Here is a 23,057-nt window from a genome sequence, read left to right as displayed (position 1 = left end):
AGCGGATAGCAGGTGGCTGGAGAGAGGAGCGGATAGCAGGTGGCTGGCGGAGAGGAGCGATAGCAGGGTGGCTGGCGGAGAGGAGCGGATAGCAGGGTGGCTGACGGAGAGGAGCGGATAGCAGGTGGCTGACGGAGAGGAGCGGATAGCAGGTGGCTGGCGGAGAGGAGCGGATAGCAGGGTGGCTGGCGAGAGGAGCGGATAGCAGGGTGGCTGGAGAGGAGCGGATAGCAGGGTGGCTGGGGGAGAGGAGCGGATAGCAGGTGGTGGCTGGAGAGGAGGGGATACCAAGGTGGCTGACGGAGAGAAGCGGATAGCAGGGTGGCTGACGGAGAGGAGCGGATAGCAGGGTGGCTGGCGGAGGAGCGGATAGCAGGTGGGCGGAGAGGAGCGGATAGCAGGGTGGGCGGAGAGGAGCGGATAGTAGAGTGGCTGACGGAGAGGAGCGGATAGCAGGGTGGCTGACGGAGAGAAGCGGATAGCAGGGTGGCTGGCGGAGAGGAGCGGATACCAGGGTGGCTGGGGAAGAGGAGCGGATAGCAGGGTGGGTGACACAGAGGAGCGGATAGCAGGGTGGCTGACGGAGAGGAGCGGATAGCAGGGTGGCTGGCGGAGAGGAGCGGATAGCAGGGTGGCTGGCGGAGAGGAGCGGATAGCAGGGTGGCTGGCGGAGAGGAGCGGATAGCAGGGTGGCTGGCGGAAAGGAGCGGATAGAAGGGTGGCTGGCAGAGAGGAGCGGATACCAGGGTGGCTGGGGAAGAGGAGCGGATAGCAGGGTGGGTGACACAGAGGAGCGGATAGCAGGGTGGCTGGCGGAGAGGAGCGGATAGCAGGGTGGCTGGTGGAGAGGAGCGGATAGCAGAGTGGGTGACACAGAGGAGCGGATAGCAGGGTGGCTGGCGGAGAGGAGCGGATAGCAGGGTGGCTGGCGGAGAGGAGCGGATAGCAGAGTGGCTGACGGAGAGGAGCGGATAGCAGAGTGGCTGGCGGAGAGGAGCGGATAGCAGGGTGGCTGACGGAGAGGAGCGGATAGCAGGGTGGCTGACGGAGAGGAGCGGATAGCAGGGTGGCTGACGGAGAGGAGCGGATAGCAGGGTGGCTGACGGAGAGGAGCGGATAGCAGGGTGGCTGGTGGAGAGGAGCGGATAGCAGGGTGGCTGATGGAGAGGAGCGGATAGTAGGGTGGCTGGCGGAGAGGAGCGGATAGTAGGGTGGCTGGCGGAGAGGAGCTGATAGCAGGGTGGCTGGGGGAGAGGAGCGGATAGCAGGGTGGCTGGCGGAGAGGAGCGGATAGCAGGGTGGCTGACGGAGAGGAGCGGATAGCAGGGTGGCTGACGGAGAGGAGCTGATAGAAGAGTGGAAGGCGGAGAGGAACGGATAGCAGGGTGGCTGGCGGAGAGGAGCGGATAGCAGGGTGGCTGGCAGAGAGGAGCGGAGAGCAGAGAGTCTGGCGGAGAGGAGCGGATAGCAGGGTGGCTGGCGGAGAGGAGCGGATAGCAGGGTGGATGGCGAATAGGAGCGGATAACACGGTGGCTGACACAGAGGAGCGGATAGCAGTGTGGCTGGCGGAGAGGAGCGGATAGCAGGGTGGCTGGCGGAGAGGAGCGGATAGCAGGGTGGCTGGCGGAGAGGAGCGGATAGCAGTGTGGCTGGCGGAGAGGAGCGGATAGCAGGGTGGCTGGCGGAGAGGAGCGGATAGCAGGGTGGCTGGCGGAGAGGAGCGGATAGCAGGGTGGCTGGCAAAGAGGAGCGGATAGCAGTGACGCTGGCGGAAGGGAGCGGATAGCAGGGTGGCTGGCGGAGAGGAGCGGATAGCAGTGTGGCTGGCGGAGAGGAGCGGATAGCAGGGTGGCTGGAGAGGAGCGGATAGCAGGTGGCTGGCGGAGGAGCGGATAGCAGGGTGGCTGGCGGAGAGGAGCGGATATCAGGTTGGCTGGCGGAGAGGAGCGGATAGCAGGGTGGCTGGCGGAGAGGAGCGGATAGCAGGGTGGCTGGCGGAGAGGAGCGGATAGCAGAGAGGCTGGCGGAGAGAAGCAGATAGCAGGGTGGCTGGCGGAGAGGAGCGGATAGCAGGGTGGCTGGCGGAGAGGAGCGGATAGCAGGGTGGCTGGCGGAGAGGAGCGGATATAAGAGTGGCTGGCCGAGAGGAGCGGATAGCAGGGTGGCTGGCGGATTGGAGCGGATAGCAGGGTGGCTGGCGGAGAGGAGCGGATAGCAGGGTGGCTGGCGGAGAGGAGCGGATAGCAGGGTGGCTGTCTGAGAGGAGCGGATAGCAGGGTGGCTGGCGGAGAGGAGCGGATAGCAGGGTGGCGGGCGGAGAGGAGCGGATAGCAGAGTGGCTGGCGCATAGGAGCGGATAGCAGGGTGGCTGGCGGAGAGGAGCGGATAGAAGAGTGGCTGGCGGAGAGGAGCAGATAGCAGGGTGGCTGGCGGAGAGGAGCGGATAGCAGGGTGGCTGGCGGAGAGGAGCGGATAGCAGAGTGGCTGGCAGAGAGGAGCGGATAGCAGGGTGGCTGACGGAGAGGAGCAGATAGGAGGGTGGGTGACACAGAGGAGAGAATAGCAGGGTGGGTGACGGAGAGGAGCGGATAGCAGGGTGGCTGGCGGAGAGGAGCGGATAGCAAGGTGGCTGGCGGAGAGGAGCGGATAGCAGGGTGGCTGGCGGAGAGGAGCGGATAGCAGAGTGGCTGGCGGAGAGGAGCGGATAGCAGGGTGGCTGGCGGAGAGGAGCGGATAGCAGAGTGGCTGGCGGAGAGGAGCGGATAGCAGGGTGGCTGGCGGAGACGAGCGGATAGCAGGGTGGGTGACATAGAGGAGCTGATAGCAGGGTGGGTGACATAGAGGAGCTGATAGCAGGGTGGGTGACACAGAGGAGCGGATAGCAGGGTGGCTGGCGGAGAGGAGCGGATAGCAGGGTGGCTGACGGAGAGGAGCGGATAGCAGGGTGGCTGGCGGAGAGGAGCGGATAGCAGGGTGGCTGGCGGAGAGGAGCGGATAGCAGGGTAGTGGGCGGAGAGGAGCGGATAGCAGGGTGGCTGGCGGAGAGGAGCGGATAGCAGGGTGGCTGGCGGAGAGGAGCGGATAGCAGGGTGGCTGGCGGAGAGGAGCGGATAGCAGGGTGGCTGGCGGAGAGGAGCGGATAGCAGGGTGGCTGGCGGAGAGGAGCGGATAGCAGAGTGGGTGACACAGAGGAGCGGATAGCAGGGTGGCTGACGGAGAGGAGCGGATAGCAGGGTGGCTGACGGAGAGGAGCGGATAGCAGGGTGGCTGGCGGAGAGGAGCGGATAGCAGGGTGGCTGGCGGAGAGGAGCGGATAGCAGAGTGGCTGGCGGAGAGGAGCGGATAGCAGGGTGGCTAGCGGAAATGAGCGGACAGCAGGGTGGCTGACGCAGAAGAGCGGATAGCAGGGTGGCTGGCGGAGAGGAGCGGATAGCAGGGTGGGTGACACAGAGGAGAGGATAGCAGGGTGGCTGGCGGAGAGGAGCGGATAGCAGGGTGGCTGGCGGAGAGGAGCGGATAGCAGGGTGGCTGGCGGAGAGGAGCGGATAGCAGGGTGGCTGGCGGAGAGGAGCGGATAGCAGGGTGGCTGGCGGAGAGGAGCGGATAGCAGGGTGGCTGGCGGAGAGGAGCGGATAGCAGGTGGCTGGCGGAGAGGAGCGGATAGCAGGGTGGCTGGCGGAGAGGAGCGGATAGCAGGGTGGCTGGCGGAGAGGAGCGGATAGCAGGGTGGCTGACGGAGAGGAGCGGATAGCAGGGTGGCTGGCGGAGAGGAGCGGATAGCAGGGTGGCTGGGCGAGCGGAGCTGATATCAGGGTGGCTGGACGAGAGGAGGGGATAGCAGTGTGGCTGGAGAGGAGCGGATAGCAGGGTGGCTGGCGGAGAGGAGCGGATAGCAGGGTGGCTGGCGGAGAGGAGCGGATAGCAGGGGGGCTTGGCGAGGGGAGCGGATAGCAGGGTGGCTGGCGGAGAGGAGCGGATAGCAGGGTGGCTGGCGGAGAGGAGCGGATAGCAGGGATGCTGTACGAGAGGAGCGGATAGCAGGGTGGCTGGCGGAGAGGAGCGGATAGCAGGGTGGCTGGCGGAGAGGAGCGGATAGCAGGATGGCTGGCGGAGAGGAGCGGATAGCAGAGTGGCTGGCGGAGAGGAGCGGATAGCAGAGTGGCTGGCGGAGAGGAGCGGATAGCAGGGTGGCTGGCGGAGAGGAGCGGATAGCAGGGTGGCTGGCGGAGAGGAGCGGATAGCAGCGTGGCTGGCGGAGGATGATAGCAGGTGGCTGACATGAGGAGCGGATAGCAGGGTGGCTGGCAAAGAGGAGCGGATAGCAGGGTGGCTGGCGGAGAGGAGCGGATAGCAGGGTGGGTGACACAGAGGAGCGGATAGCAGGTGGCTGGCGGAGAGGAGCGGATAGCAGGGTGGCTGGCGGAGAGGAGCGGATAGCAGGGTGGCTGGCGGAGAGGAGCGGATAGCAGGGTGGCTGGCGGAGAGGAGCGGATAGCAGGGTGGCTGGCGGAGAGGAGCGGATAGCAGGGTGGCTGACGGAGAGGAGCGGATAGCAGGGTGGGTGACACAGAGGAGCGGATAGCAGGGTGGCTGGCGGAGAGGAGCGGATAGCAGGGTGGCTGGCGGAGAGGAGCGGATAGCAGGGTGGCTGGCGGAGAGGAGCGGATAGCAGGGTGGCTGGCAGAGAGGAGCGGATAGCAGGGTGGCTGGCGGAGAGGAGCGGATAGCAGGGTGGCTGACGGAGAGGAGCGGATAGCAGGGTGGCTCATGGAGAGGAGCGGATAGCAGGGTGGCTGGCGGAGAGGAGCGGATAGCAGGGTGGCTGGCGGAGAGGAGCGGATAGCAGTGTGGCTGGCGGAGAGGAGCGGATAGCAGTGTGGCTGTCTGAGAGGAGCGGATAGCAGGGTGGCTGGCGGAGAGGAGCGGATAGCAGGGTGGCTGGCGGAGAGGAGCGGATAGCAGGGTGGCTGATGGAGAGGAGCTGATAGCAGTGTGGCTGGCGGAGAGGAGCGGATAGCAGTGTGGCTGGCGGAGAGGAGCGGATAGCAGGGTGGGTGACTGAGAGGAGCGGATAGCAGGGTGGCTGGCGGAGAGGAGCGGATAGCAGGGTGGCTGACACAGAGGAGAGATAGCAGGTGGCTGACGGAGAGGAGCGGATAGCAGGGTGGCTGACGGAGAGGAGCGGATAGCAGGGTGGCTGACGGAGAGGAGCGGATAGCAGGGTGGCTGGCGGAGAGGAGCGGATAGCAGGGTGGCTGGCGGAGAGGAGCGGATAGCAGGGTGGCTGCCCGAGAGGACCGGATTGCAGGGTGGCTGGCGGAGAGGAGCGGATTGCAGGGTGGCTGACGGAGAGGATGATAGCAGGTGGCTGGCGGAGAGGAGCGGCTAGCAGGGTGGCTGGCGGAGAGGAGCGGATAGCAGGGTGGCTGGCGGAGAGGAGCGGATAGCAGAGTGGCTGACGGAGAGGAGCGGATAGCAGGTGGCTGGCGGAGAGGAGCGATAGCAGGGTGGCTGGCGGAGAGGAGCGATTAGCAGGGTGGCTGGCGGAGAGGAGCGGATAGCATAGTGGGTGGCTGGGAGGAGCGGATAGCAGGGTGGCTGACGAGAGGAGCGGATAGCAGGGTGGCTGGAGAGGAGCGGATAGCAGGTGGCTGGCGGAGAGGAGCGGATAGCAGGTGGCTGACGAGGAGCGGATAGCAGGGTGGCTGAGGGAGGGGACCGGATAGCACAGTGCCTGGCGGAGAGGAGCGGATAGCAGGGTGGCTGGCGGAGAGGAGCGGATAGCAGCGTGGCTGGCGGAGAGGAGCGGATAGCAGGTTGGCTGGAGGTGAGGAGCGGATAGCAGGGTGGCTGGCGAAGAGGAGCGGATAGCAGGGTGGCTGACGGAGAGGAGCGGATAGCAGGGTGGCTGGCGGAGAGGAGCGGATAGCAGGGTGGCTGGCGGAGAGGAGCGGATAGCAGGGTGGCTGGCGGAGAGGAGCGGATAGCAGGGTGGCTGGCGGAGAGGAGCGGATAGCACGGTGGCTGGCGGAGAGGAGCGGATAGCAGGGTGGCTGGCGGAGAGGAGCGGATAGCAGGGTGGCTGGCTGAAAGGAGCGGATAGCAGGGTGGCTTGTAGAGAGGAGCGGATAGCAGGGTGGCTGGCGGAGAGGAGCGGATAGCAGGGTGGCTGGCGGAGAGGAGCGGATAGCAGGTTGGCTGGCGGAGAGGAGCAGATAGCAGGGTGGGTGACACAGAGGAGCGGATAGCAGGGTGGCTGGCGGAGAGGAGCGGATAGCAGGGTGGCTGGCGGAGAGGAGCGGATAGCAGGGTGGCTGGCGGAGAGGAGCGGATAGCAGGGTGGCTGGCAGAGAGGAGCGGATAGCAGGGTGGCTGGCGAAGAGGAGCGGATAGCAGGGTGGGTGACACAGAGGAGCGGATAGCAGGGTGGCTAACGGGGAGGAGCGGATAGCAGGGTGGCTGACAGGGAGGAGCGGATAGCAGGGTGGTTGGCGGAGAGGAGCGGATAGCAAGGTGGGTGACGCAGAGAAGCGGATAGCAGAGTGGCTGACGGAGAGGAGAGGAAATCAGAGTGGCTTGCAGAGAGGAGCGGATAGCAGGGTGGCTTGCAGAGAGGAGCGGATAGCAGAGTGGTTGGCTGAGAGGAGCGGATAGGAGGGTGGCTGGCGGAGAGGAGCGGATAGCAGGGTGGCTGGCGGAGAGGAGCGGATAGCAGGGTGGCTGGCGGAGAGGAGCGGATAGCAGGGTGGCTGGCGGAGAGGAGCGGATAGCAGGGTGGCTGACGGAGAGGAGCGGATAGCAGGGTGGCTGGCGGAGAGGAGCAGATAGCAGGGTGTCAGGAGGAGAGGAGCGGATAGCAGGGTGTCAGAAGGAGAGGAGAGGATAGCAGGGTGGCTGGCGGAGGGGAGCGGATAGCAGAGTGGATGGCGGAGAGGAGCGCATAGCAGGGTGGCTGGGGGGGAGGAGCGGATAGCAGGTTGGCTGGCGGAGAGGAGCAGATAGCAGGGTGGGTGACACAGAGGAGCTGATAGCAGGGTGGGTGACACAGAGGAGCGGATAGCAGGGTGGCTGGCGGAGAGGAGCGGATAGCAGGGTGGCTGGCGGAGAGGAGCGGATAGCAGGGTGGCTGGCGGAGAGGAGCGGATAGCAGGGTGGCTGGCGGAGAGGAGCGGATAGCAGGGTGGCTGGCGGAGAGGAGCGGATAACAGGTTGGCTGGGGGGGAGGAGCAGATAGCAGGGTGGGTGACATAGAGGAGCTGATAGCAGGGTGGGTGACACAGAGGAGCGGATAGCAGGGTGGCTGGAGGAGAGGAGCGGATAGCAGGGTGGCTGGCGGAGAGGAGCGGATAGCAGGGTGGCTGGCGGAGAGGAGCGGATAGAGAAGTGGCTGACGCAGAGGAGCGGATAGCAGGGTGGCTGGCGGAGAGGAGCGGATAGCAGGGTGGCTGACTGAGAGGAGCGGATAGCAGAGTGGCTTACGGAGAGGAGCGGATAGCAGGGTGGCTGGCTGAAAGGAGCGGATAGCAGGGTAACTGGCGAAGAGGAGCGGATAGCAGAGTGGTTGGCGGAGAGGAGCGGATAGCAGAGTGGCTGGCGGAGAGGAGCGGATAGCAGGGTGGCTGGCGGAGAGGAGCGGATAGCAGGGTGGCTGGCGGAGAGGAGCGGATAGCAGGGTGGCTGGCGGAGCGGATAGCAGAGTGGCTGGATAGGAGCGGATAGCAGGGTGGCTGGGGAGAGGAGCGGATAGCAGGTGGCTGGCGGAGGAGCAGATAGCAGGGTGGCTGACAGAGGAGCGGATAGCAGGGTGGCTGACACAGAGGAGCGGATAGCAGGGTGGCTGGAGCAGAGGAGCGGATAGCAGGGTGGCTGGCGGAGAGGAGCGGATAGCAGGGTGGCTGGCGAAGAGGAGCGGATAGCAGGGTGGCTGGCGAAGAGGAGCGGATAGCAGGGTGGGTGACACAGAGGAGCGGATAGCAGGGTGGCTAACGGGGAGGAGCGGATAGCAGGGTGGCTGACAGGGAGGAGCGGATAGCAGGGTGGTTGGCGGAGAGGAGCGGATAGCAGGGTGGCTGGCGGAGAGGAGCGGATAGCAGAGTGGCTGACGGAGAGGAGCGGATAGCAGGGTGGCTGGCGGAAAGGAGCGGATAGCAGAGTGTCTGACTCAGAGGAGCGGATAGCAGGGTGGCTGACAGAGAGGAGCGGATAGCAGGGTGGCTGGCAGAGAGGAGCGGATAGCAGGGTGGCTTGCAGAGAGGAGCGGATAGCAGAGTGGTTGGCTGAGAGGAGCGGATAGCAGGGTGGCTGGCGGAGAGGAGCGGATAGCAGGGTGGGTGACACAGAGGAGCTGATAGCAGGGTGGGTGACACAGAGGAGCGGATAGCAGGGTGGGTGACACAGAGGAGCGGATAGCAGGGTGGCTGGCGGAGAGGAGCGGATAGCAGGGTGGCTGGCGGAGAGGAGCGGATAGCAGGGTGGCTGGCGGAGAGGAGCGGATAGCAGGGTGGCTGGGGGGGAGGAGCAGATAGCAGGGTGGGTGACGTAGAGGAGCTGATAGCAGGGTGGGTGACGCAGAGGAGCGGATAGCAGGGTGGCTGGCGGAGAGGAGCGGATAGCAGGGTGGCTGGCGGAGAGGAGCGGATAGAGAAGTGGCTGACGCAGAGGAGCGGATAGCAGGGTGGCTGGCGAAGAGGAGCGGATAGCAGGGTGGCTCACTGAGAGGAGCGGATAGCAGGGTGGCTGACGGAGAGGAGCGGATAGCAGGGTGGCTGGCTGAGAGGAGCGGATAGCAGGGTGGCTGGCGGAGAGGAGCGGATAGCAGAGTGGCTGGCGGAGAGGAGCGGATAGCAGAGTGGCTGGCGGAGAGGAGCGGATAGCAGGGTGGCTGGCGGAGAGGAGCGGATAGCAGGGTGGCTGGCGGAGAGGAGCGGATAGCAGGGTGGCTGGCGGAGAGGAGCGGATAGCAGTGTGGCTGGCGGAGAGGAGCGGATAGCAGGGTGGCTGGCGGAGAGGAGCGGATAGCAGGGTGGGTGACACAGAGGAGCGGATAGCAGGGTGGGTGACACAGAGGAGCGGATAGCAGGGTGGGTGACACAGAGGAGCGGATATCAGGGTGGCTGGCGAAGAGGAGCGGATAGCAGGGTGGCTGGCGGAGAGGAGCGGATAGCAGGGTGGCTGGCGAAGAGGAGCGGATAGCAGGGTGGCTGGCGAAGAGGAGCGGATAGCAGGGTGGCTGGCGAAGAGGAGCGGATAGCAGGGTGGCTGGCGGAGAGGAGCGGATAGCAGGGTGGGTGACACAGAGGAGCGGATAGCAGGGTGGCTAACGGGGAGGAGCGGATAGCAGGGTGGCTGACAGGGAGGAGCGGATAGCAGGGTGGTTGGCGGAGAGGAGCGGATAGCAAGGTGGCTGGCCGAGAGAAGCGGATAGCAGAGTGGCTGACGGAGAGGAGCGGATAGCAGGGTGGCTGGCTGAGAGGAGCGGATAGCAGAGTGGGTGACACAGAGGAGCGGATAGCAGGGTGGCTGGCAGAGAGGAGCGGATAGCAGAGTGGCTGGCAGAGAGGAGCGGATAGCAGGGTGGCTGGCTGAGAGGAGCGGATAGCAGGGTGGCTGGCGGAGAGGAGCGGATAGCAGGGTGGCTGGCGGAGAGGAGCGGATAGCAGGGTGGCTGGCGGAGAGGAGCTGATAGCAGGGTGGCTGGCGGAGAGGAGCGGATAGCAGAGTGGCAGAAGCAGAGGAGCGGATACCAGGGTGGCTGGTGGAGAGGAGAGCATAGCAGAGTGGCTGGCGGAGAGGAGCGCATAGCAGGGTGGCTGGGGGAGAGGAACGCATAGCAAGGTGGCTGGCGGAGAGGAGCGGATAGCAGGTTGGCTGGCGGAGAGGAGCAGATAGCAGGGTGGGTGACACAGAGGAGCTGATAGCAGGGTGGGTGACACAGAGGAGCGGATAGCAGGGTGGGTGACACAGAGGAGCGGATATCAGGGTGGCTGGCGGAGAGGAGCGGATAGCAGGGTGGCTGGCGGAAAGGAGCGGATAGCAGAGTGGCTGGCGGAGAGGAGCGGATAGCAGGGTGTGTGACACAGAGGAGCGGATAGCAGGGTGGCTGGCTGAGAGGAGCGGATAGCAGGGGGGGTGACACAGAGGAGCGGATAGCAGGGTGGCTGGCAGAAAGGAGCGGACAGCAGGGTGGCTGGCAGAAAGGAGCGGACAGCAGGGTGGGTGACACAGAGGAGCGGATAGCAGGGTGGATGGCGGAGAGGAGCGGATAGCAGGGTGGCTGGCGGAGAGGAGCGGATAGCAGGGTGGCTGGCGGAGAGGAGCGGATAGCAGGGTGGCTGGCGGAGAGGAGCGGATAGCAGGGTGGCTGGCGGACAGGAGCGGATAGCAGGGTGGCTGGCGGAGAGGAGCGGATAGCAGGGTGGCTGGCGGAGAGGAGCGGATAGCAGGGTGGCTGGCGGAGAGGAGCGGATAGCAGGGTGGGTGACACAGAGGAGCGGACAGCAGGGTGGCTGGCGGAGAGGAGCGGATAGCAGGGTGGCTGGCTGAGAGGAGCGGATAGCAGGGGGGGTGACACAGAGGAGCGGATAGCAGGGTGGCTGGCGGAAAGGAGCGGATAGCAGGGTGGCTGGCGGAGAGGAGCGGATAGCAGGGTGGGTGACACAGAGGAGCGGACAGCAGGGTGGCTGGCGGAGAGGAGCGGATAGCAGGGTGGCTGGCGGAGAGGAGCGGACAGCAGGGTGGCTGGCGGAGAGGAGCGGACAGCAGGTTGGCTGGCGGAGAGGAGCGGACAGCAGGGTGACTGGCGGAGAGGAGCGGACAGCAGAGTGGGTGACGGAGAGGCGCTGATAGCAGGGTGGGTGACACAGAGGAGCGGATAACAGGGTGGCTGGCGGAGAGGAGCGGATAGCAGGGTGGCTGGCGGAGAGGAGCGGATAGCAGGGTGGCTGGCGGAGAGGAGCGGATAGCAGGGTGGCTGGCGGAGAGGAGCGGATAGCAGGGTGGCTGGCAGAGAGGAGCGGATAGCAGAGTGGCTGGCGGAGAGGAGCGGACAGCAGGGTGGCTGGCGGAGAGGAGCGGACAGCAGGGTGGCTGGCGGAGAGGAGCGGACAGCAGAGTGGGTGACGGAGAGGAGCTGATAGCAGGGTGGGTGACACAGAGGAGCGGATAGCAGGGTGGATGGCGGAGAGGAGCGGATAGCAGGGTGGCTGGCGGAGAGGAGCGGATAGCAGGGTGGCTGGCTGAGAGGAGCGGATAGCAGGGTGGCTGGCGGAATGGAGCGGATAGCAGGGTGGCTGGCGGAGAGGAACGGATAGCAGGGTGGTAGGCGGAGAGGAGCGGACAGCAGGGTGGCTGGCAGAGAGGAGCGGACAGCAGGTTGGCTGGCGGAGAGGAGCGGATAGCAGGGTGGCTGGCCGAGAGAAGCGGATAGCAGAGTGGCTGACGGAGAGGAGCGGATAGCAGGGTGGCTGGCTGAAAGGAGCGGATAGCAGAGTGTCTGGCGAAGAGGAGCGGATAGCACGGTGCGTGACAGAGAGGAGAGGAAATCAGAGTGCCTTGCAGAGAGGAGCGGATAGCAGGGTGGCTGGCTGAGAGGAGCGGATAGCAGGGTGGCTGGCGGAGAGGAGCGGATAGCAGGGTGTCAGGAGGAGAGGAGCGGATAGCAGGGTGTCAGAAGGAGAGGAGCTGATAGCAGGGTGGCTGGCGGAGAGGAGCGGATAGCAGAGTGGCAGAAGCAGAGGAGCGGATACCAGGGTGGCTGGGGGAGAGGAGAGCATAGCAGAGTGGCTGGCGGAGAGGAGCGCATAGCAGGGTGGCTGGCGGAGAGGAGCGGATAGCAGGGTGGCTGGCGGAGAGGAGCGGATAGCAGGGTGGCTGGCGGAGAGGAGCAGATAGCAGGGTGGGTGACACAGAGGAGCTGATAGCAGGGTGGGTGACACAGAGGAGCGGATAGCAGGGTGGGTGACACAGAGGAGCGGATATCAGGGTGGCTGGCGGAGAGGAGCGGATAGCAGGGTGGCTGGCGGAAAGGAGCGGATAGCAGAGTGGCTGGCGGAGAGGAGCGGATAGCAGGGTGTGTGACACAGAGGAGCGTATAACAGGGTGGCTGGCTGAGAGGAGCGGATAGCAGGGGGGGTGACACAGAGGAGCGGACAGCAGGGTGGCTGGCAGAAAGGAGCGGACAGCAGGGTGGCTGGCGGAAAGGAGCGGACAGCAGGGTGGGTGACACAGAGGAGCGGATAGCAGGGTGGATGGCGGAGAGGAGCGGATAGCAGGGTGGCTGGAGGAGAGGAGCGGATAGCAGGGTGGCTGGCGGAATGGAGCGGATAGCAGGGTGGCTGGCGGAGAGGAGCGGATAGCAGGGTGGATGGCGGAGAGGAGCGGATAGCAGGGTGGCTGGCGGAGAGGAGCGGATAGCAGGGTGGCTGGCGGAGAGGAGCGGATAGCAGGGTGGCTGGCGGAATGGAGCGGATAGCAGGGTGGCTGGCGGAGAGGAGCGGACAGCAGGGTGGCTGGCAGAGAGGAGCGGACAGCAGGTTGGCTGGCGGAGAGGAGCGGATAGCAGGGTGGCTGGCCGAGAGAAGCGGATAGCAGAGTGGCTGACGGAGAGGAGCGGATAGCAGGGTGGCTGGCTGAAAGGAGCGGATAGCAGAGTGTCTGGCGAAGAGGAGCGGATAGCACGGTGGTTGACAGAGAGGAGAGGAAATCAGAGTGGCTTGCAGAGAGGAGCGGATAGCAGGGTGGTTGGCTGAGAGGAGCGGATAGGAGGGTGGCTGGCGGAGAGGAGCGGATAGCAGGGTGGCTGGCAGAGAGGAGCGGATAGCAGGGTGGCTGGCGGAGAGGAGCGGATAGCAGGGTGTCAGGAGGAGAGGAGCGGATAGCAGGGTGTCAGAAGGAGAGGAGCTGATAGCAGGGTGGCTGGCGGAGAGGAGCGGATAGCAGAGTGGCAGAAGCAGAGGAGCGGATACCAGGGTGGCTGGTGGAGAGGAGAGCATAGCAGAGTGGCTGGCGGAGAGGAGCGCATAGCAGGGTGGCTGGGGGAGAGGAGCGGATAGCAGGTTGGCTGGCGGAGAGGAGCGGATAGCAGGGTGGCTGGCGGAGAGGAGCGGATAGCAGGGTGGGTGACACAGAGGAGCGGATAGCAGGGTGGCTGGCGGAAAGGAGCGGATAGCAGGGTGGCTGGCGGAGAGGAGCGGATAGCAGGGTGGGTGACACAGAGGAGCGGACAGCAGGGTGGCTGGCGGAGAGGAGCGGACAGCAGGGTGGCTGGCGGAGAGGAGCGGACAGCAGGTTGGCTGGCGGAGAGTAGCTGACAGCAGGTTGGCTGGCGGAGAGGAGCGGACAGCAGGGTGACTGGCGGAGAGGAGCGGACAGCAGAGTGGGTGACGGAGAGGCGCTGATAGCAGGGTGGGTGACACAGAGGAGCGGATAGCAGGGTGGCTGGCATAGAGGAGCGGATAGCAGGGTGGCTGGCGGAGAGGAGCGGATAGCAGGGTGGCTGGCGGAGAGGAGCGGATAGCAGGGTGGCTGGCAGAGAGGAGCGGACAGCAGGTTGGCTGGTGGAGAGGAGCGGACAGCAGGGTTACTGGCAGAGAGGAGCGGACAGCAGGGTGGCTGGCGGAGAGGAGCGGACAGCAGGGTGGCTGGCGGACAGGAGCGGATAGCAGAGTGGCTGGCGGAGAGGAGCGGATAGCAGGGTGTGTGACACAGAGGAGCGTATAACAGGGTGGCTGGCTGAGAGGAGCGGATAGCAGGGGGGGTGACACAGAGGAGCGGACAGCAGGGTGGCTGGCAGAAAGGAGCGGACAGCAGGGTGGGTGACACAGAGGAGCGTATAGCAGGGTGGATGGCGGAGAGGAGCGGATAGCAGGGTGGCTGGCGGAGAGGAGCGGATAGCAGTGTGGCTGGCGGAGAGGAGCGGATAGCAGGGTGGCTGGCGGAGAGGAGCGGATAACAGGGTGGCGGGCGGAGAGGAGCGGATAGCAGAGTGGCTGGCGGAGAGGAGCGGATAGCAGAGTGGCTGGCGGAGAGGAGCGGATAGCAGGGTGGCTGGCGGAGAGGAGCGGATAGCAGGGTGGCTGGCGTCGAGGAGCGGATAGCAGGGTGGCTGGCGGAGAGGAGCGGATAGCAGGGTGGCTGTAAGAGAGGAGCGGATAGCAGGGTGGCTGGAGGAGAGGAGAGGATAGCAGGGTGGCTCGCGGAGAGGAGAGGATAGCAGGGTGGCTCGCGGAGAGGAGCGGATAGCAGGGTGGCTGGAGGAGAGGAGCGGATAGCAGGGTGGGTGATGGAGAGGAGCGGATAGCAGGGTGGCTGGCGGAGAGGAGCGGATAGCAGAGTGGCTGGCGGAGAGGAGCGGACAGCAGAGTGGCTGGCGGAGAGGAGCGGACAGCAGAGTGGCTGGCGGAGAGGAGCGGACAGCAGGGTGGCTGGCGGAGAGGAGCGGATAGCAGGGTGGCTGGCGGAGAGGAGCGGACAGCAGGGTGGCTGGCGGAGAGGAGCGGACAGCAGAGTGGCTGGCGGAGAGGAGCGGACAGCAGAGTGGGTGACGGAGAGGCGCTGATAGCAGGGTGGGTGACACAGAGGAGCGGATAACAGGGTGGATGGCGGAGAGGAGCGGATAGCTGGGTGGCTGGCGGAGAGGAGCGGATAGCTGGGTGGCTGGCGGAGAGGAGCGGATAGCAGGGTGGCTGGCGGAGGAGCGGATAGCTGGGTGGCTGGAGAGGAGCGGATAACAGGGTGGCTGGCTGAGAGGAGTGGATAGCAGGGGTGACACAGAGGAGCGGATAGCAGGTGGCTGGAAAGGAGCGGATAGCAGGTGGCGGAGAGGAGCGGATAGCAGGGTGGCTGGCGGAGAGGAGCGGATAGCAGGGTGGGTGACGGAGAGGAGCGGGTAGCAGGGTGGCTGGCGGAGAGGAGCGGATAGCAGGGTGGCTGGAGGAGAGGAGCGGATAGCAGGGTGGCTGGCGGAGAGGAGCGGATAGCAGGGTGGCTGGAGGAGAGGAGCGGATAGCAGGGTGGCTGGAGGAGAGGAGCGGATAGCAGAGTGGGTGACGCAGAGGAGCGGATAGCAGGGTGGCTGGAGGAGAGGAGCGGATAGCAGAGTGTTCATGGAGAGGAGCGGATAGCAGAGTGGGTGATGGAGAGGAGCGGATAGCAGGGTGGCTGACGGAGAGGAGCGGATAGCAGGGTGGCTGGCGGAGAGGAGCGGACAGCAGGGTGACTGGCGGAGAGGAGCGGACAGCAGGGTGGCTGGCGGAGAGGAGCGGACAGCAGGGTGGCTGGCGGAGAGGAGCGGACAGCAGGGTGGCTGGCGGAGAGGAGCGGACAGCAGGGTGGCTGGCGGAGAGGAGCGGACAGCAGGGTGGCTGGCGGAGAGGAGCGGACAGCAGAGTGGGTGACTGAGAGGAGCTGACAGCAGGGTGGGTGACACAGAGGAGCGGATAGCAGGGTGGCTGGCGGAGAGGAGCGGATAGCAGGGTGGGTGACGGAGAGGAGCGGATAGCAGGGTGGCTGGCGGAGAGGAGCGGATAGCAGGGTGGCTGGCGGAGAGCAGCGGATAGCAGAGTGGGTGACGGAGAGGAGCGGATAGCAGGGTGGCTGGCGGAGAGGAGCGGATAGCAGAGTGGCTGGCGGAGAGGAGCGGATAGCAGGGTGGCTGGCGGAGAGGAGCGGATAGCAGGGTGGCTGGCGGAGAGGAGCGGATAGCAGGGTGGCTGGCGGAGAGGAGCGGGTAGCAGGGTGGCTGGCGGAGAGGAGCGGAGCGCGGGGTGGCTGGCGGAGAGGAGCGGATAGCAGGGTGGCTGGCGGAGAGGAGAGGATAGCAGGGTGGCTGATGGAGAGGAGCGGATAGCAGGGTGGCTGGAGGAGAGGAGCGGATAGCAGGGTGGCTAGCGGAGAGGAGCGGACAGCAGAGTGGGTGACGGAGAGGCGCTGATAGCAGGGTGGGTGACACAGAGGAGCTGATAGCAGGGTGGGTGACACAGAGGAGCGGATAGCAGGGTGGGTGACACAGAGGAGCGGATATCAGGGTGGCTGGCGGAAAGGAGCGGATAGCAGGGTGGCTGGCAGAGAGGAGCGGATAGCAGAGTGGCTGGCGGAGAGGAGCGGATAGCAGGGTGTGTGACACAGAGGAGCGTATAACAGGGTGGCTGGCTGAGAGGAGCGGATAGCAGGGGGGGTGACACAGAGGAGCGGACAGCAGGGTGGCTGGCAGAAAGGAGCGGATAGCAGGGTGGCTGGCGGAGAGGAGCGGATAGCGGGGTGGCTGGCGGAGAGGAGCGGATAGCGGGGTGGCTGGCGGAGAGGAGCGGATAGCGGGGTGGCTGGCGGAGAGGAGCGGATAGCAGGGTGGCTGGCGGAGAGGAGCGGACAGCAGGGTGGCTGGCGGAGAGGAGCGGACAGCAGGGTGGCTGGCGGAGAGGAGCGGACAGCAGGGTGACTGGCGGAGAGGAACGGACAGCAGGGTGACTGGCGGAGAGGAGCGGACAGCAGGGTGGCTGGCGGAGAGGAGCGGACAGCAGAGTGGGTGACGGAGAGGAGCTGATAGCAGGGTGGGTGACACAGAGGAGCGGATAGCAGGGTGGCTGGCGGAGAGGAGCGGACAGCAGGGTGGCTGGCGGAGAGGAGCGGACAGCAGGGTGGCTGGCAGAGAGGAGCGGACAGCAGGGTGGCTGGCGGAGAGGAGCGGACAGCAGGGTGGCTGGCGGAGAGGAGCGGACAGCAGGGTGGCTGGCGGAGAGGAGCGGATAGCAGGGTGGGTGACACAGAGGAGCGGATAGCAGGGTGGGTGACACAGAGGAGCGGATAGCAGGGTGGGTGACACAGAGGAGCGGATAGCAGGGTGGCTGGCGGAAAGGAGCGGATAGCAGGGTGGCTGGCAGAGAGGAGCGGATAGCAGAGTGGCTGGCGGAGAGGAGCGGATAGCAGGGTGTGTGACACAGAGGAGCGTATAACAGGGTGGCTGGCTGAGAGGAGCAGATAGCAGGGGGGGTGACACAGAGGAGCGGACAGCAGGGTGGCTGGCAGAAAGGAGCGGATAGCAGGGTGGATGGCGGAGAGGAGCGGATAGCGGGGTGGCTGGCGGAGAGGAGCGGATAGCGGGGTGGCTGGCGGAGAGGAGCGGATAGCGGGGTGGCTGGCGGAGAGGAGCGGATAGCGGGGTGGCTGGCGGAGAGGAGCGGATAGCGGGGTGGCTGGCGGAGAGGAGCGGATAGCGGTGTGGCTGGCGGAGAGGAGCGGATAGCTGGGTGGCTGGCGGAGAGGAGCGGATAGCTGGGTGGCTGGCGGAGAGGAGCGGATAGCTGGGTGGCTGGCGGAGAGGAGCGGATAGCAGGGTGGCTGGCTGAGAGGAGTGGATAGCAGGGGGGGTGACACAGAGGAGCGGATAGCAGGGTGGCTGGCGGAAAGGAGCGGATAGCAGGGTGGCTGGCGGAGAGGAGCGGACAGCAGGGTGACTGGCGGAGAGGAGCGGACAGCAGGGTGACTGGCGGAGAGGAGCGGATAGCAGGGTGGGTGACACAGAGGAGCTGATAGCAGGGTGGGTGACACAGAGGAGCGGATAGCAGGGTGGGTGACACAGAGGAGCGGATATCAGGGTGGCTGGCGGAAAGGAGCGGATAGCAGGGTGGCTGGCGGAAAGGAGCGGATAGCAGGGTGGCTGGCAGAGAGGAGCGGATAGCAGAGTGGCTGGCGGAGAGGAGCGGATAGCAGGGTGTGTGACACAGAGGAGCGTATAACAGGGTGGCTGGCTGAGAGGAGCGGATAGCAGGGGGGGTGACACAGAGGAGCGGACAGCAGGGTGGCTGGCAGAAAGGAGCGGATAGGAGGGTGGATGGCGGAGAGGAGCGGATAGCGGGGTGGCTGGCGGAGAGGAGCGGATAGCGGGGTGGCTGGCGGAGAGGAGCGGATAGCGGGGTGGCTGGCGGACAGGAGCGGATAGCAGGGTGGCTGGCGGACAGGAGCGGATAGCGGGGTGGCTGGCGGAGAGGAGCGGATAGCAGGGTGGCTGGCGGAGAGTAGCGGATAGCGCGGTGGCTGGCGGAGAGGAGCGGAGAGCAGGGTGGCTGGCGGAGAGGAGCGGACAGAAGGGTGTCTGGCGGAGAGGAGCGGATAGCAGAGTGGGTGACGGAGAGGATCTGATAGCAGGGTGGGTGACACAGAGGAGCAGATAGCAGGGTGGCTGGCGGAGAGGAGCGGATAGCAGAGTGGGTGACGGAGAGGATCTGATAGCAGGGTGGGTGACACAGAGGAGCAGATAGCAGGGTGGCTGGCGGAGAGGAGCGGATAGCTGGGTGGCTGGCGGAGAGGAGCGGATAGCTGGGTGGCTGGCGGAGAGGAGCGGATAGCAGGGTGGCTGGCTGAGAGGAGCGGATAGCAGGGGGGGTGACACAGAGGAGCGGATAGCAGGGTGGCTGGCGGAAAGGAGCGGATAGCAGGGTGGCTGGCGGAGAGGAGCGGATAGCAGGGTGGCTGGCGGAGAGGAGCGGATAACAGGGTGGCTGGCTGAGAGGAGCGGATAGCAGGGTGGGTGACACAGAGGAGCGGATAACAGGGTGGCTGGCGGAGAGGAGCGGATAGCAGGGTGGCTGGCAGAGAGGAGCGGACAGCAGGTTGGCTGGCGGAGAGGAGCGGACAGCAGGGTGGCTGGCGGAGAGGAGCGGACAGCAGGGTGGCTGGCGGAGAGGAGCGGACAGCAGAGTGGGTGACGGAGAGGCGCTGATAGCAGGGTGGGTGACACAGAGGAGCGGATAACAGGGTGGATGGCGGAGAGGAGCGGATAGCAGGGTGGCTGGCGGAGAGGAGCGGATAGCAGGGTGGCTGGCGGAGAGGAGCGGACAGCAGGGTGGCTGGCAGAGAGGAGCGGACAGCAGGTTGGCTGGCGGAGAGGAGCGGACAGCAGGGTGACTGGCGGAGAGGAGCGGACAGCAGGGTGACTGGCGGAGAGGAGCGGACAGCAGGGTGGCTGGCGGAGAGGAGCGGATAGCAGGGTGGCTGTCGGAGAGGAGCGGATAGCAGGGTGGCTGGCAGAGAGGAGCGGACAGCAGGGTGGCTGGCGGAGAGGAGCGGATAGCAGGGTGGCTGGCGGAGAGGAGCGGATAGCAGGGTGGTTGGCGGAGAGGAGCGGATAGCAGGGTGGGTGGCGGAGAGGAGCGGATAGCAGGGTGGGTGACACAGAGGAGCGGAGAGCAGGGTGGCTGGAGGAGAGTAGCGGATAGCAGGGTGGTTGGCGGAGAGGAGCGGATAGCAGGGTGGGTGGCGGAGAGGAGCGGATAGCAGGGTGGGTGACACAGAGGAGCGGATAGCAGGTTGGCTGGCGGAGAGGAGCGGATAGCAGGGTGGTTGGCGGAGAGGAGCGGATAGCCGGGTGGCTGGCGGAGAGGAGCGGATAGCAGGGTGGCTGGGGGAGAGGAGCGGATAGCAGGGTGGCTGGGGAAGAGGAGCGGATTGCAGGGTGGCTGGCGGAGTGGTGCAGCTGGTAGTGAAGGTTGCAGGAGAACCCCATGGAGAGGCGTGACAGTCAGGTGTCAACCTGAGCAGTGGAGCATGTAAGATGCAGAACCCCACCCCCACATACCTTTTCCTGCTTCCACCCAGGCTGGGAGGTAAACTCTGCAGAGGAACTTCTGAACTCTGTAGGCTGCACTGACCAAGGACAGAAACTGCGGGTGGGAGGAGGCTGTTGGGCTGCTGGACTTTTAGACCCTGAGGGGGAAAGGACACTGCTAAACTTACTTGGGGGTGAGTCTTTTGCTCATGGTTTGTGTTATGAATCCTGTTTGTGGTGTTTTCCCAACATGATGCCACATTGTTTCCCTCCGTTATGAAAAGGATTTTGCTACACTCAGAGTCTGTGCTTGTGAGAGGGGAAGTCTTGCCCCTTAGGGGGGTGATATGTAATTGTCCCAGGTCGCTGGGTGGGGCTCGAGCCGGTTTTACATTGTGTTATTGAAATAGATCCCTACAGCCTGAACCCGGCCCTTGTTGCTGCCAACTCAGACGGGCAGAAGAGTTTCATTAGGAAGAACAACCTACAATCTGGAGCCCCCCCCAGGGCCTGTGCCTCACACACTCAGCTGTGCGCTGTGTTCAGCCAGCTCCCCTCCAGGCACTGGGAATCCTTCACTGCCTGGAGACTGAACAGACCTTGGCTGCGTGTTCTCGAGTCGCTGGGCTGCCCGTGGAGCACACGGCAGGGGGGGGCGGGAGACACAGACACTCACGCGCAGGGACCGGCTGGGAGCAGCCCCTCCCCCCTCCCGGGGACTCACCTGGCAGCAGCAGCAGGAGCCCCAGGGCCAGAGGTCCGAGGAGCAGCAGCAGCAACCGGGCCAGGAGGCAGCTCACATGGCTCCCGCATCGCAGGACAGCGCCCCCCGTGGCCGGGAGGAGGAATTACACCCTTCTCAGCTTGAGCCCTTCAAAGCTTCCCTGGCAGGGAAGCCAGTTATCAAGCGGTTCTAAAACCGCTTCTAAATTTAACAACCGGTTCGTGCGAACCAGTGCGAACCGGCTCCAGCTCACCCCTGTATAAGGCTGATGTATCATCTCCATCTTGTCTTCAATCCTGCTTCTTACCTCTGGAGGGACTTTGCTACAACCTGAAGCTCTGCACAAAGGATTGAATGACCCATCCCAGCGGGGGATGTTCCAGAGACTTGATTTGAACCTGCAGTTTATGCCATCGCTGCTGCAAGCCTGAACTAAGAACATTGCCATTGCTGTATGTAATTGATTCCATTTCACCAATTCTAGCTCTCATCTCTACCTCTTTCCCTTTACAAATAAACCTTTAGATTTTAGATTCTAAAGGATTGGCAACAGCGTGATTTGTGGGTAAGATCTGATGTGTATATTGACCTGGGTCTGGGGCTTGGTCCTTTGGGATCAAGACAACCTTTTTCTTTTATTGGGGTGTTGGTTTTCATAACCATTCATCCCCAGGACGAGTGCACTGGTGGTGATACTGGGAGACTGGAGTGTCTAAGGAAATTGCTCGTGTGACTTGTGGTTAGCCAGTGGGGTGAGACCGAAGTCCTCTTTGTGTGGCTGGTTTGGTTTGCCTTAGAGGTGGAAAAACCCCAGCCTAGGGCTGTGACTGCCCTGTTTGAGCAATTGGTCCTGATTTGGCACTCTCAGTTGGGTCCCGCCAGAACCGCCTCGTCACACATCCATGTGCAGATTGAATTTTGTAACGTGCACCAATATACAGGTGATGTGTCACACCTCACCACCATATTGGTGCGCACAACACAATTCATTCCGCACACGGACAACAAATTAGAGGAAACACTGCTCCTAACTTTCAACCTACCTGTCACATCTTGAATTTCATACATTGACTGATCAGAATAAAGTGCTCTCAAGTGAGCTATAGACCAACGGTGGTTCATAGTAATTATTCAGCAAGTATTTTAGAAAACTTAGAACATTAGAGGAAATCATGAACTGCCAAGAGACAATTAATGGAGAGAAGCAGCAAGATTAATCCCGTACATTGGATTGGTTGTGTCTTCTTTGCCTGATCTGAAAAAAGACCAAAAGGACCCGAGTCTCCTCGCTGTCGATAGCCCCCTGCTCGGCCAATCAGCACTGAGACTCTGAGGGGGCGGGAGGCTGAGGGGTCTCACCAGATGTGCCAAAGGACGGCCCAGGTCACCATCAGAGGAGATCACTCTCAGATCCAGCCCCACCTCTTGGTGAGGACCTCCCGCAATGAGAGCAACCTCCCTCCCCCGCCCACACTCTACACACCCCTCCTTGGTAGAGGGAGGGAAGCAGGGGAAAGGGGGAAAAGAAGCAAGAGAAGAGGAGAAAGGAGGGAGGAAAGAGGAAAAGGGAAACCAAAAAGGACAAACCCCAATGTCCCCAGGGATTCCAACCATCAAATCCTAGGTAGGAAATCAAATTCTGCCACCTGAAGCCAGTGTTTCCTGGGCCTAGAATGCTGCCTGCGCCAGGTGGATCAGACTGAACAGGTTCCAAACCTCTCTCAGCCTCTTACCTTGTCAAAGGGAAGTTTGTTTTCGGCACAGTCAGTGGCAGGAAAGGAGAAAACTCCACAGAGGTTCCTCCTCATGCTCACAGCCGTGAATCCTAATTCTCTCTCAGCCCTCGAGGAGAGACCTCGTGAAGGAGACTTGCGGCAGCAAAGCAGGGGGTCTCAGAGACTGGCCTGGCCCTGCACCTTGGTCCTGCCCGGCTGATGTCGGGGTCTCTCTGTGAGGTCACCCCCTCCCCACCACCTTTGCCCAATAGGCCGAGTTCCTGCAAAAGGCCTTTGTGATGTCACTGCCACACCCACCCCTCCCCTCAAAGCTGATGTCCTGCCCCTGGCCAGCCTCGTTGGGTGTTTGAGTTCTTTCCCCTGAATCACCACACTCAATGACTGTTCAGTCTGTGGATGGAGCCGCTACACAATAAAACATCAGTTTTTCATAAATTAGTAGCCTTAAGGCCAGAAGGGACCATTAGAGTATCTAATCTGACTCCCTGCATATCCCAGCCCATCTGTGTATCACAATAGCTTCTTTTTGACTAAAGCACCTTCCCAAAGGCCTCTAGTCTTCATTGGAAGACATCAAGAGATGCAGAATCCATCACTTCTCTTGGCAGCTTGTTCCAGTGATGAATCACCCTCCATCTTACAAATCTCTGCCTTGTTCCAATGAGAATTTTTCTGATTTCTGCTTCCAGCCATTGGTTCTTGTTATGCCTTTCTTTGCAAGACTAAAGAGCCCTTTAAATACTTGGTGTTTTCTCTCGCGAAGGCACTTGCACACTGCAATCAGCTCTCCTCTAAACAGATTGAGCTTTTCAATGCCTCCTTATAAGACATCTTCTCCATCCCTCAAATATGGCTCTTTTCTGTACCCTCTCCAGTTTTTAAAACGTTATTTTTGAAACGTGGACACCAGAACGGGATGCAGTGTTCCAGTATCAGTCTCACTACAGCTGAATCACTTCCCTTTCCAGCCTCTGTTTATCTAGCCATGGATGGTGTCACTGCCTCCCAGGACTTGTGCAGTCTCTCAGCCCTGTACAGTCCTTGGAAGGAACCCCCTTC

Source organism: Mauremys reevesii, linkage group 17 (assembly GCF_016161935.1).
Source record: "Mauremys reevesii isolate NIE-2019 linkage group 17, ASM1616193v1, whole genome shotgun sequence".
NCBI classification, from domain to species: domain Eukaryota; kingdom Metazoa; phylum Chordata; order Testudines; family Geoemydidae; genus Mauremys; species Mauremys reevesii.
This window is presented reverse-complemented; position numbering follows the sequence as displayed.